Raw genomic sequence first — 15,625 nt, 5'->3', positions numbered from 1 at the left:
TATATATATATATATATATATATATATATATAGATGTGGAAAAAACAAGGGGAAATAAACATATCCTAATGATAATTTGATTGAAAAATAAAAAATAGATCTCATATTCTACCACCACAAAAAAAAAAAAAAAAAAAAAGGTCTAGTGAAAGTCGTTACATGAGTAGAAACATGTGTTAGGTCAATAGATTGTAGGCAAGCAAACCATGAGATAAAGTTGGTATTAATTGTGTTTTACAATGCATGTTTGATACCTATTGTTTGATCAAGAATCACGGATAAAAAGAAACCCAATTTAGGTTTATCGATTCATCCAATCTCTAAAATTTTATGCCGTACTTGATGAAGCACTCATTTATATAGAGTTTGCAAGAAACGAGTCTATGGCTTTTGAGTTGTATGTGGTAAAATTGTACGTGGTATTGGGGGGAGATATAGAATTAAGGATGATTCTACTATAGGACTTTGATTCTATTTAGTGGATCTATTTCCTTGGAGGTTGGTGGTAAACCTCTAAAGAGTTTTTTCCATGTTGAACTTTTCTTTCCATAACCATTTTGCTTATTTTATTTACTTTTTGCATATATTTGTTTATCAATATTGGTTTGTACTTATCAAAGCTAAGATAAATATAATTAGATCTCAAATAGTAGTCTAATTTATGTCATGTGTTCCATTCAATTTTCTTAATTTTGGTGCAACTATTTACTACACTACAAAAATCAAGTCTAATTTAATTTTCTTAATTTTTTGTGCTAAAAGAGTTATCAAATGAGAAAACCATAGAATCAAAATTAAAAAAATCATAAAAATAATACCATCATTGATTAATTATTATTATTATTATTATTATTATTATTATTATTATTATTATTATTAAATAGTGGTTAGACAAATGAAAATTGAGAATTTCATGGATAACAATTTCAATGATTTTTTTTTTCATCTACTTCAAACAGAATTGTAATTATTATATTAATAGCTATTTTATATTTTCAAATATACAAACATTATATATATATATATATATATATTATATAAATTTGGTAAAATTTTAATACTCATTTAATTATGCTTATTTGTAAATGTATCTCACGCATATACATGAGGTTACAAGCTAGTTAACCATAAATTGAACGACCCAAAATATTTGGTTAACTAATTTGTTGGTTTAAAATTGGTCAATTTCTAAAAATCGGGGTCTAAATCTCCTACAACGTGTCTAGGAGAGATCAGTTCTGCAAACAACAATTAAGCTAAGTTCCCAAGCATTGTTAGGCTCATAGAGAATCAAATTTACACCACAAGACTCAAAACTGCAAGTTTTGTGACATTGGATGATGACCAAACAAAACAAAGATCATCTTTGCTCTCCTAAAGGTTGGGAGGTTCATACAATGCCTCAATGAGCTACCATCCCACAAGGGAGAGGCGCCAAGTATAAATACCTCATTTGCTCCACCATTTAGTTCCTACAATCAAACAAACAAGCAAACAAGATCCTTCGTTGAGTTACAAAATGGAAAAATCCAAGTACTTGTTTCTTTAAATTGCATGCTTCATCCTCTTATTATCCTTGTCTCCTTCATATGCTCACAACAAGAGCCATGAAAGTACTCCACCTCCTACTGGTTTCCAAGCAAAAGTTGATTTCAAAGGTTGCTTCAACAAGGTTTATGCTTTTGGCGATATAGACACAGACACTGGAAATGCTCACAACTTGGGTGATCTCAAATCCTTCATTAGCACTTTATTCTCTCACGCTTGGTCCCCATATTGCTCATCAGAGAATTCAAATTTATCTGGTTATTGGCTATCTAATGGCTGCTTAGTCATTGATTTCCTATGTGAAGCTCTCAAGATACCCCACTTGTTAGCCTATAAAGACTCTTCTGCAAACTTCTCAGGTGGTGCAAACTTTGCAATAGCCAGATCAACGGCTCTTTCAAGTAATCTCTTCAGTCCTTTCAATTTAGGTAATCCCCTTATGTGGAAACCAAATCCAGAGAGTATCTCAACTCAAATTGATTGGTTCCATAGCTTTGTTGGGGAGAGAGAATGCCAAGGAAAAGATGAGGCTGCATGCAAATCAGAGCTTGGGAATGCTCTCTTTTGGATAGGTGAGATTGGTGGCAATGACTATGCTCTACTTTTTTCCTCTTCCATTGGCCTTGCTATTGCCAATAAGCAATTCATAGAGCAAGCTGTTAATCACATCAGCACACTTGCATTGGTAAGCATTGATAAACTACCATTGATGTCAAAAGCTTAAATTGATTTTAAAAAATGATGAATTTAATCATTTAATTGTTATTCCAACAAGCATAATATTACCCAAAAAAAAAAAAAAGAATCTAGCATATAGCCTTTCACAAAATGGTGCATTGCATATAAGAAAAAGGATGAATGTTATGGTGAAGTTAATGTTGGAATAGTCATATTAAGCTTGCTTTCTTTTGATAGGGGCTATTGGACAAGGGTGCAAAGTTCCTTATGGTTCAAGGGCTACCACCAATAGTGTGCCTTCCATTGTAGTCAGCAACATGTCCTTCAAATGATCGTGATCAAAATGGGTGTTCAGCAAGTGCCAACTTGGTAATAAAGGGTCATAACAATCTTCTCCAGAAGAGGTTGGATGAAATTCAAATCCAATACAAAGATTCTATGATCCTATATATTGATTACTACAATTCATTCACAACAATACTGGAAAAAGCACACACAGTACCAGTTTGAAGAACCCTTCAAGGCATGTTATGGAGCTAAGGGAGGACCATTCAACTATCAACCAAACCTCCTTTGTGGAGCTATTGGCACCTCTACTTGCAAGAACTCCAGCACCCATATTAACTTTGACAGGGTCCACTTGACTAAAAATATGCATCTACACCTCTCTGATCTCTTCTTCAACCAAGGCTTTTGTACACCATCATTTGCAGATCTAATTAAGAAGAAGAAAGACCAATATTAAAATGTTTGATATTGGCGTACCAGTTCTATTTTTAGTAATAAATATCTGATGGCTAATGCCTAATGTAGCTAGGTAGATTAGTAGTAGGCTCCCAATGGTGGCATTCGAAGAGCTGGATAATATTTCTTGTTTCAAGATAGTTTACTATCTTTTTACCTTATTATTGTTATTATTTAAATGTAACACAAGTACCTAGGGTCTTGAACCAGGACTTCACTTTTTACTGTACACTAAAGGCCAGCTCATCAGCATTCACAGCCTAAGGCAATGATTTTAAATAGGGCATTTTTCATATTTAAATATTAGTAACAAATTTATCCATACATACCTTTTTAGATTGAATTTCTTTTTCAACTTTTTTTTTTTTTTAGTTTTTCATATGTGGACATTTATAATGAGCAAGTACTTATAAATAAATAAAACAAGATTCATAATAGAAAATTATAATTTAACTAAAAATAAAATCTTAAGTATGGAATAATAAGACCAAGTTTACCAACAGCAAACTTGCAAATATACTAATATTGCAACTGCTTTATAATCTAAACTTGCACAATTAAAAATTAATTTTATTACATTATTCAATAAATTAATATCACTAACAAAAAATAATTAATGTGATATACATCAAATTAGCAATATGTGTGATAACTTATAAGTTATAAAGCAAAAGACCTATACATCACGTGGCTCACTCTCTCAGTTGCTATGTGATAAGTTTAAAAAGAGAATAGAAATAATAATAAAATACTAGAAATAAAAGGGTGAGTAGGTGACAGTGTTATGCTCTGTCTCTTCTTTCTCTCTTTCCACCAGGGTCGGCCCTAGGCTTAGGCCACTTAGGCCATTGCCTAGGGCCCCCTACTAGATGAAGTCCCCAAATTTTGGGACAAAAATTGATATATTTAAAAAAAAAAAAAATTGGAGTAATAGAAAAAAAACAATTAGTTTTATATTTTCCTCTACTTTGACGAAGTCCTAAATAATTGAGTAATATAATTGAGTAATGGTAGAGATAATACAACTTTAAGTACATGAGTCTTACAAATAGAGTAATGCTATAGTTACAAACCATTTTAAAACATTTTTACAAACAGTTGTTCTAGCCAACATTTAACATCACTTTTTTATTTATCTATAATCATTTACCACGTCATTAGTTTGTAAATATTTCTGTAAAAGAATTTGTATCTCTAGCATTTTCTCTTACAAATATGTATCACTAATCACAAGAAATAATTCAGATAGAAAAATGTTAGAAATATTATTAATTTTACTTGAAAATTTTACAACTTGATGTGGCAATTAATATGATATGCGGAAGTCAATAACCTATTAAATGCATTTTTGAATTATTTTTTGTGATTAGTGATTCATCTTTGTAAGCCTTATGTTGTAAAATTTATAATATCCCTAACATCATTTATTCAAATACTTGTTTATTATCTTTTTAAAGTGTCACTAATCGCATTCATTTCTACATCATTTGAAAGTTTTTTTTAGTAAAATTTGTTATAACTTTAGCATCCCCCCCCCCCCCAAAAAAAAGCATATTATAAAATAAAAGGAATAGATTTTTGTTATAAAAAATTATGATATTAAATACTAGTTAAATATTATTTTAGTGATAACAAAAATTCCCCATTTAAATATATCACCTTAGGCCCCCAAATTTGTCGGTCCGCTCCTGCTTTCCACTTCCATGATAAAACAAAATTTTAATAGCTTAAAGAGAAGAAATGGAGTGAGAGCTTAAAGCTAAACTTGAAGGGAGAAAAGATTTGAAGCACAGTAAATTTCAAGCCACTGCAGAGAATTTTAATGGAGAGAATGACAAAGTTTCTAGCAATGAGTATAAAACTCTAAGGTTTGAGTTTGATTTGTTTGGGCCTTTTGATTTTAGTTCTTTAGTTTTGCTTTGTTTAGTTATTGAGAGAGAAAGAGAGATTTTTCTGTTTGTGCAATATGAGAGACTTAAGTGATACAATCTTAAACTCCCACATAGAGATCAAAGTGTCAAGAGCACTGATCACCAAGAGTTATTTTTCCTCCTGTTTTTTCTTTGATATATATGAGAGATAATCAATTCTACTCTCACGAAAAGCTTTTATTTTTATTTTTTTAATAAAAAATATAATTTTGATACATTGATTTATTTTTTGGCCTTAATTAATATTCTTATAGAGAAGAAAATATACTTATTGGTTCAAATTTGGGGACTTGTTCAACATGGGGCCCTTAGGCAATTGCATTTGTTACTAATTGGGTAGAGCCGGCCCTGGACAAGAAACTGTAATTTGTAATTTCTTTTGAACTTACTGAGATTGCTTACCAATATGTTATTAAAATATTAAAAAAAAAAAAAAAAAAAAAAAAAGGCATCCAGAGAATGTTACAATTGAAGGGAGGAGATGACAAACTGAGGGTGGGGAACTCAGAGCAAGACAACATAAAGAATCGCTTGCAAAGCTTTTGCAAACATCTCTGGGCTGAAGCAATAGCTAGAGAAGACATATCTAGGCTCCAAAAGCTACACCAAACACAAATAGTTTCAACTTTGGTAGATTTTATAATCTAATGGGATAACATGCCCCCCTCCCCCCCCAAAAAAAAAAGCAGCTTGTTCTACATATTAAAATTTCACAACAAAATAACAATGTAAAAGAAGGGTTCAATATCAATGGTTAGAGATTAAATTTGTTAGGGTCATATTTTTTATGTATTAGCGTATCCTATGACAAAACGCACATTACTTGTAATTTGGGTAGATCTAAGTGGGCTCAAGATTATCATGACAAGTGGTTTCATTGAAGACATAAAGATTGCTCAAGAACTACTCAAGAAAAATTGAATTTGTAGGTCCCAATACCTCCTCAATATCTATCGATCTATTGAGATTTAATGAAACTCGATACATCTTGATCTATCGAGCTGATGGATTTTAGGATATAGTGAGCAACATTTTATTCTAAGAGGCTATTTGTTTATGGGTTTGTATAATTCTAATAGGATTACAGGGGCCCAAGGTTTGTGTAAACCTAACAAAAATAGGAGAACTCATTAAAAGGCCCATTAAGCTCCTATATAAATAGGGAGGTAGGGAGAAAGAAAACCATAATCCTAGATAGCTAACCCTAGAAAGCTCCATAAGGTTTTATTATTGAAACCCCAGATTCCTCGTATGGAAGAAAGAGATCTTGCTACGTTTCTTGTGCGCTTTTGGGTTTTGTAACCAAGCAAAATCTCCAGCACCAAACATTGAAGATGTTATTGGTGTTTCTATATGAAGCTATTGCATCTACAACAATCAAAGGGTTGATGTGGAGTTAGTCATGTACTTGGATTCGTGCAAAGAAGTGAGTCATGTACTAAGATTCATAAAAAAAATGGAAAATGTCTTTACATGATTAAGTCCAATTGGGTATTGGAGTAAAAGTTCAACTGTAAGTTGATATTTTTGGATAGTCTATGTGGTGGTACTATTCTTTATACTAGTAACCAATTGATCCTTGATTAGTGATTCTTGGAAGTGGTGACCAGAAAATCACCCAATGGGCTTTTTGCCTTGCGAGAGGTTTTCTCCATTAGTCAACAAATCACCGTGTCAATTTAGTTTTCACTACACTTAGTTCATTTGGTGATTTGTATATGCCTCCACAATTTGCATGTAATTTGACCAAATTAATCAACTTCGATATTTGTCTTAATTAACCATGGTCAATCTATAACCCAAAGAAATTTAACCTCCTTGGTGAGCTAGCATACCAAAATTTTAAATAAATGGAAACCACAGCTGCATCTCCTTGCTATTATATATATATATATATATATTCTAGTACCACTCCTTCATTGAGGAATTTTTTTAGACATGTCATATAAAAACCCTCCCCCTAAAAAAATTAATGACTGTGGGTGCAAGCCCTTGTGACAAGCTTTTAGGTTTCCCCCAAAATCATGAGAAGTATGCTTTGGCCTTGGGTGGACCATGGCAGAGGGTGTAAATAGAGTTGCCACCTAGATTAGGATTAGGAACCATAAATATAGCACCCTTGTGGAGAGAATGATCTTTACCAGAGCACGTGTCTAGAGTTTAGGTATAGGGATGGGAAGGTCTTAGGCACCCAACCCCACCCGACTTGTGGGTCAGCCTTCACTTATTGTGTTCCAAATCTTAATCTCATTAAAGGGTCTTGTAACATGTGATTCTAACTCACACACTCTAACATGCTTCTAAAGCATTCAATCATGGCATATCATCCCCAAACCTACCATTCATCTATCAAAGCACAAGTATATATCAACAAAGGTAGCACACACAAGACAAATTAATCAAGCACATCAAAGCATCAAAGCGTTATCAACACTCAAATTGCAAGCTTTCATGTGAAGAGACTTTTGTTTCCTAAAAACCATAAAAGAAAGATATATCTAAAATAAAGAAAACACAATATAAATTGGAAGTAGAAAGTAAAATGAAAATAAAAAAAGAAATTTTAGATTTTGGTTTACGGCCGATTCATTGGTTCTAGGGCATTTATGCTTTGAAGTTTTGTCTCCAAAATAGAACAAAACAATAAATTAAAAAAAAAAATAGAGCATGTCAAATTAACCATTTAAAATAGGGGGAAATAGTGGGAGAAAGAAGAGGTGCCCTATCGGTGTGAAGACTATAAATTGTCCTCTCATTTTCCTTATTCTTCTACTTCTCCTTCTACTCCTCTAAAATGAAGTGGCATCAATTTCAAAGTTGTGCAGGAAATAAATTACAAAGAGAAAAAAGCAAAGAGATAAAAAATAAAATATAAAAAGTTTTTTTTCCTTTTAGTTTTTTCTGGGAAGGAATGCAAAGGGTGCAAAATTTGTAACTTCCTATGAGTCCAAACGTTGTGTCTAGAGTTTAATCAATTGGTTTTTAAGGTGCGTATATCTTTTATCGTAGTCCATGTGGTGCAATAGGAAATGTGTAGGAATAAAAAATATATTTTAAGTTAAGGTAGATAAATATGTAAAGGCAAAATTATATGTAATGTTAAAACCGCCCAAGATGAATGTGTAAAGTCAATAATCTATATACATACATGCATATATATGTGTGTGTGTGTGTGTGTGTGTGTGTGTGTGTGTGTGTGTGTATGTATATATAGATGTTGAAAAAAAGGGGGGAAATAAACATATATTGATGATAATTTTATTGAAAAACAAAAATAGATCTCATATTCTATCACCCCAAAAAAAGGTTTCAGTGATAGTCATTGCATGAGTAGAAACTTGTGTTAGGTCAGCAGATTTTAGGCTAGCAAACCATGAGATAAAGTTGGTATAAAGTATGCTTTACCTTTTAGAGAGTTTTTGAAGTCCAAGACTTATGCCTAGGACAACTCTAGAAGAAAGAAGTTTTTGAAATCTCAATACAAAGCTCAATACAAATTAATTGGTTGAGATAACTTCAATACATGTCTTGATACATATTGTTCAATCGACAATTACGGATACAAAATCCAATTTAGGTATTAATGCATCCAATCTCTAACATTTTTTGCCCTACTTGCTAGAATATATGAGGACTAAAAAGGACAACCAAATAAAGACTTTGATTGCTATGTTTTGCACGTGCAAGGTTTTTGTAGCCGAGTTCTCACTCAGCAACAACCAAAGAAGATATTAGCATCGATGATCAACGGTTGTAGTGAAAACTTTCAAGATGAATCTTCAAATTCTGATGGAGCATTCGTTTTTACAAAGTTTGCTAGAAAAGAGTCTAAGGATTTTGAGTTGCATGTGGTAAAATTGTAACTATTATTGGGGGGAACTGTAGAACTAAAGATGACTCTATTATAGAACTTTGATTCTATTCTTTGGATCCGTTTTCTTGGAGGTTAGTGGTAAAGAGTTTTTTCCATGTAGAACTTTTCTTTTCATAATCATATTGCATATTTTATTTACTTTTTGCAATATTTGTCTACCAATATTGGTTTGTACATAACAAAGCTATGAGAAATCTAATTAGACCTCAAATAGGATCCTAATTTTATGTTATGTGTTCCATTCAATTTTCTTAATTTTGGTGCAACCATTTACTACACTACAAAAATTGAGTCCAATAAAATTTTCATAATTTTTTTATGATAAATGAGTTATCAAATGAGAAAACCGTAGAATTTAAATTAATAAACCTCAAAAAATCAACAACATTGATTAATTATTATTATTATTATTATTATTATTATTATTATTATTATTATTATTATTATTCAAATTAAATAGTGGTTAGTCAAATTAAAATTAAGAACTTAATGGATAAGAATTCGATTTTTTTATCTGCTTTAAATAAAATTGTATATATTTTATTAGTAGCTATTTTTCATTTTGAAATATACAAACATTATATATATTATATATAAACTTGGTAAAATCTTAATACTCATTTACTAATGCTTAGTTATAAATGTATCTCATGTATATGCATGAGGTTACAAGCCACTTAACCATAAGTTGAACGTCCAACAATAATTGGTTAATTAATTTGCTGGCTTAAACGGTTAATTTCTAACAATACAGGTCTAAATCTCTAACAAAATGTCTAGGAGAGATCGGTTACACAAACAACAATGAAGTTGAGTTCCCAAGCATTGTTAGGCTCATACAGAGTCAAATTTACACTAGAAAACTCAAAACTGCAAGTTTTGTGACATTGGATAATGACCAAGTAAAACAAAGATCATCTTTGCTCTCCTAAAGGTAGGGAGATTCATACAATGCCTCAACAAGCGATCAACCCACAAGGGAGAGGCACCAAGTATAAATACTTCATTTGCTCCACCATTTAGTTCCCACAATCAAACAAACAAACAAGATCCTTTGTTGAGTCATAAAATGGCAAACTCCAAGTACTTGTTTCTTCAAATTTCATGCTTCATCCTTTTGTTATCCTTGTCTCCTTCATATACTCATAACAAGAGCCACAAAAGCACAACACCTCCTACTGGTTTCCAAGCAAGAGTTGATTTCAAAGGTTGCTTCAACAAGGTTTATGCTTTCGGCGATTCTAACACAGACACTGGAAATGCTTACTACTTAGGTGCTCTCAAATCCTTCATTAGCGATTTATTCTCTCAAGCTTGGTCCCCATATTCCTCATTAGAGAGTTCAAACTTATCTGGTTATCGACTATCTAATGGCCGCTTGGTCATTGATTTCCTATGTGAAGCTCTCCACATACCTCACTTGTCAGCCTATAAAGACTCTTCCGCAAACTTCTCAAGTGTGCAAACTTTGCAATAGCCAAATCAACGGCTCTTTCAAATAATCTATTTGGTCATTTCAACTATGGTAATCCCTTAATGTGGAAACAAAATCCAGAGAGTATACTAACTCAACTTGATTGGTTCCACAGCTTTGTTGGGGAAAGAGAATGCAAGGGAAAAGATGAGGCTGCATGCAAATCAGAGCTTGGGAAAGCTCTCTTTTGGATTGGTGAGATGGGTGGCAACGACTATGCTCGTCTTTTTGCCTCTTACATTGGCCCTGCTATTTTCAATAACCAATTCACAGAGCAAGCTGTTGATCACATCTGCACACTTGCATTGGTAAGCATTGTTAAACTACCATTTATGTCCAAAGCTTAAATTGATTGAAAAAATGATGAATTTAATAATTTAACTATTATTCTAACAAGCATAATATTACAAATAAAGAAAGAAAATAGCATATAGCCTTGGCTTGTTAGAAGGGAAAAAAAAATAGTATCTCAATGACTTCCAACCTAAACATTTGATCTAGATACTTCACAAAATGGTGCATTGCATATAAAAGAAAGAATGAATGTTTTGGTGAAGTTAACGTTGGAATAGTCATATTAAGCTTGCTTTCTTTTGACAGGCGCTATTGGACAAGGGTGCAAAGTTCCTTGTTGTTCAAGGGTTACCAACAATAGGGTGCCTTCCATTGCAGTTAACAACATGTCCCTCAAATGATCGTGATCAAAATGGGTGTTCAGTGAGTGCCAACTTGGTAATAAAGGGTCACAATGATCTTCTCCAAAAACGATTGGATGAAATTCGAATGCATTACAAAGATTCTATGATCCTATATATTGATTACTACAGTGCATTCAAAACAATACTAGAAAAGCACCGACAGTACCAATTTAAAGAACCCTTCAAGGCATGTTGTGGATCTGGGAGAGGACCATTCAACTATCTATCGAACCTCCTGTGTGGAGATTTTGGCACCTCTACTTGCAAGGACTCCAGAACCCACATTAACTTTGACGGGGTTCACTTAACCAAAAATATGCATCTACAGCTCTTTGATCTCTTCTACAACCAAGGCTTCTGTACACCATCATTTTCAGGTCTGATTAAGAAAAAGAAAGGCAAATTTTAAAATGTCTAATATTGGCCTTTCTGTTCTCTTTTTCATAACAAATATCTGATGCCTGATGCTGCTTAATTTTACTTTACACTCAAGGTCGACTCAACAACTTTCACGACCTAAGGCGAAGATTTTAAATAGGGCATTTTATATTTTTAAATATTAGTAACAAATTTATCCATAAATACTATTTTAGATTCAATTTTTTTTTTTCAACTTTTTTTTTTAATTTTTCATATGTGGACATTTATAATGAACAAGTACTTATGAATAAATAAAATATGATTCATAATAGAAAATTATAATGTAACTAAAAATAATATCTTAAGTTAGAATAATAAAACCTAGATTACCAATAGCAAACTTCCAACTTTACTAATATTGTGACTGTTTTATAATCTAAACTTGCGCAAATAAAAATTAATTTATTACATTATTCAATAAATTAATATCACTAAAAAAAAATGGATTAATGTGATATACATCAAATTAGCAATATATGTGATGGCTTATAAGTTATAAAGCAAAAGACTTCTACATTACGTGGGTCACTCTCTCATTTGCTATGTAATATGTTTAGAAAGAGAAAAGAAATATAATAAAAGACAAAAAATAAAGGATGAGTGGGTGAAAGTGTTATGCTCTATCACTTCTATGTCTCTTTCCACATCCATGATAAAACAAAATTTTAATAGCTTAAAGTGAAAAAAGAAATGGAGCGAGAGCTTGAAGCTAAACATGAAGGGAGAAATGATTTGAAGCACAGCAAATTTCAAGCCATTGCAGAGAAGTTAAATGGAGAGAATGACAAAGTTTCTAGCAATGAGTATAAAATTCTAAGGTTTGAGTTTGATTTGTTTGGGCCTTTTGATTTTAGTCTTTAGTTTTTCTTTGTTTAGTTATTGAGAGAGAGAGAGAGAGAGAGAGAGAGAGAGATTTCTATTTGTGTAGTATGAGAGACTTAAGTGATACACTCTTAAACTACCACACAGAGATTGAAGAGTTAAGAGCACTGATCACCAAGAGTTTTTTTTCCCCCTTTTTTTCTTCGATATATATATGAGAGATAATCAATTCTACTCCCAGGAAAAGTTTATATTTATGGTTTTTCTTTAATAAAAATATAATTTTGATGCATTGGTTATTTTTTGGCCTTAATTAACATTCTTATAGAGAAGAAAATATCTTTATTGGTTCAAATTTGAGGACTTGTTCCACAACGGTGCCTTAGGCAATTGCATTTGTTGCTTACAGGGTAGAGTCGGCCCTGGGCAAGAGACTATAATTTGTAATTTCTTTTGCACTTACTATGATAGCTTACCAATATGTTATTAAAATAAATAAATAAATAAATAAATAGGCATCTAGAGAAGGTTATAATTGATGGGAGAAGATGATGAACTGAGGGTGGGGAACTCAGAGCAAGACAACATAAAGAAACTCTTGCAAAGCTTTTACAAACATCTTTGGGCTGAAGTTTTCGCTAGAGAAGACAGATCTAGACTCCCAAAGCCACGCCAAACACAAATAGTTTTTATAATCTAATAGGATAACATGCCTAAAAAACAAATAAAATTAACTTGTTCTACATATTAAAATTTCACAACAATATAACAATATCAAAGTATGGTTCAATATCAATGGTTTAAGATTAAATTTGTTAGGGTCATATTAGTTATGTATTGGCCTATCTTATAACAAAACGCACTTTACTTGCAATTGAGGAGATCTATGTGGGTTCAAGATTATCATAACAAGTGGTTTCAAAATCTCTATGTGGGTTCAAGATTATCATGGCAAGTGTTTCTATGTGAAGCTGTTGAATCTACAACAATCAAAGAGTTGGTGTGGAGTTAGTCATGTACTTGGATTCGAGCAAAGAAGTTAGTCATGTACTAGGATTTAAGCAAACAGGGAAGAAGTCTCTACATGATTAAGTCAAGTTAGGAATTGGAGTAAAAGTTCAACTGTAGGTTGGTATTTTGGGATAGTCTAGGGTAGTGGTAAGATTCCTTATACTAGTAACCACTTGATTCTTGATTAGTGATTCTTGGAAGTGGTGGCCTGAAAATCACCTGACAGGCTTTTTGCCTTGCGAGAGGGTTTCCCCATTTGTCAACAAATTAACATGTCAATTTAATTTTCACTACACTTAGTTCATTTTGTGATTTGTAAGTGCCTCCACGATTTGAATGTAAGTTGACCTAATTGATCAACTTCGATAGTTGTCTTAATTAACTGGGGTCAATCCATAACCCAATAAAATTTAACGTCCTTGGTGATCTAACATACAAAAATTTTAAATAAATGGAAACTACAGCTACATCTCCTTTTTATTATTATTATTATTATTATTATTATTATTATTATTATTATTATTATTATTATATATATTCTAGTCCCCCCCCCCCCCCAAAGAAAAATCATGATTGTGGGTGCAAGCCCACGTGACAAGCTTTTAGGTTTCCCCAAAAATTGTGAGAAGTATGCTTTGGCCTTGGGTCGACCATGACGAAGGTGTAAATAGAGTCGCGACCTAGATTAGGTCTAAAAATCATAAATATAGTGCTCTTATGGAAGGACTAATTTTTACCAGAGCACATGTCCGTAGTTTAGGCATGGGGATGGGAAGGTCTTAGGCACCCAACCCCACCCGACTTGTGGGTCGGTCTCCACATTGTGTTTCAAATTTTAATCTCATTAAAGGGTCTTTTAACATGTTATTCTAACTCTCACACACTTTAACATGCATCTAAAGCATTCGATCATGGCATATCATCCCTAAAAACTTCAAATTGTGTGAAACACAAGAGTTTGTTTAGACACCCAATTAAAAATTACGGCTCGGTTGATTTTACTTTAACTTATCTAAGTGAGAAACAAGAGTAAATGAAGTGCAATAAAACAATAACTACACTGGTGCATAAACAGAAAAAACAAACAATAAAAGTAAAGCATAAGAGTAAGGGAAGAAAGATACAACCACAAGATAACACCGAGACGTGTTATCGAAGAGGAAATGAAGAACTCGGCGAAAAATCTCTCCGCTGCCCTCCAAGCAGTAAATCGATCCATTAGAGAAAAAAGTTGGAGTACACGAATAACAAAAGACCCTCCAAGCCTAGTCTACCCAATGTACTTAAGCCCTCAAGCTCCTACTGCCATCTGACTTATTGAAATCTTGTCTTCTCTTGCTCTCCGGATCCTACAAAATGCCTGATTGCATCCGCCAAGCCTCACAAGCTTCTTTTAGCAAATCCCCAAAGCTTCCAAAGCTCCAAAACACTCTCTACACTTTGAAAAGGTATGAGTTGTGTTTGGATACAAATCTCCTCTCAAGGTATGACAATGGGAGAGGGAAGGAGAAGAGGCTAGAATGATTTCTCACTAAGGATGAGTAGCTCTCTCTCTCTCTCTCTCTAAAAAATGGGTGTGTGTGTGTCTTATAGAAAACCTATCTAGGGTTTTTCTCTCTAAATGGCCTCCTTACAATTTCTATGGGTAATGAGGGTACATGTATTATGAGTGAAAGGTAAGAAAGTCACACTTAAAAAATCCTCCAGGTAGAAAGTTTCGCGAGTACTTCATGGGAAGGCCTTACTTTTGAGACACTCGTGAAAATGATAGCTTGGCATGACTCTTCAGCTTCTAGCATGTGCTTCTCATGTGCTTCTTATGTGCCCTTCTCGCGGAATACTCTTCTCACGAGTTAGTCGCGAAATTGCACTGATTCTTCATTTCATGCTCAATTCTTCACCAACTTAATAATAAACCCAATACAATAAAATTCCACAAAATACAATGAACAAAATTAAAGCAAATATAACACTTTTTTTCATGGAATAAAGTCAACATAAAACATAGTTGTAAATCACAACTTTATAATCTCCCCCTTTGGCTATTTCGTGACAAAACACCATATAACAGACTCTACACTTAAATGAGAGTTTGGGAACAATGGCAAAACTCACTCATACCTAAATCTAGAAGCCGTGATGAACTTGGAACATATATACCTATAACCTAAAACACTAGTTCAAAACACATTAGACCCTTAAGCTAAATCAAGTGATAAAAGGACAAGTATAATGTAACAAGTAAATATCGATCAAGTAAACATGATGTGAAAACTGTGAGCAACTTGATCAAACACAAAACAGTCATATGGAAATGACTACAATGATCATATGGCAAAGCAAATGATCATCCAAACATGCAACCAATAAAGCACAATAGCATAAGGATGTATGCATGTCCAACACATAAGCACGATGCAATAAG

General features: G+C 32.9%; 1 pseudogene; it reads left to right on the top strand.

Moving 5' to 3' along the window:
• Positions 1 to 9,844: 9,844 nt before the first annotated feature.
• LOC136062733 (GDSL esterase/lipase At3g48460-like) lies at positions 9,845 to 11,356 on the top strand (annotated as a pseudogene).
• The last annotated feature ends 4,269 nt before the right edge of the window (positions 11,357 to 15,625 follow it).

This window comes from Quercus suber, unplaced genomic scaffold (assembly GCF_002906115.3).
Source record: "Quercus suber isolate HL8 unplaced genomic scaffold, Cork oak 2.0 scaffold_446, whole genome shotgun sequence".
Classification (NCBI taxonomy): domain Eukaryota; kingdom Viridiplantae; phylum Streptophyta; class Magnoliopsida; order Fagales; family Fagaceae; genus Quercus; species Quercus suber.
This window is presented reverse-complemented; position numbering and strand designations above follow the sequence as displayed.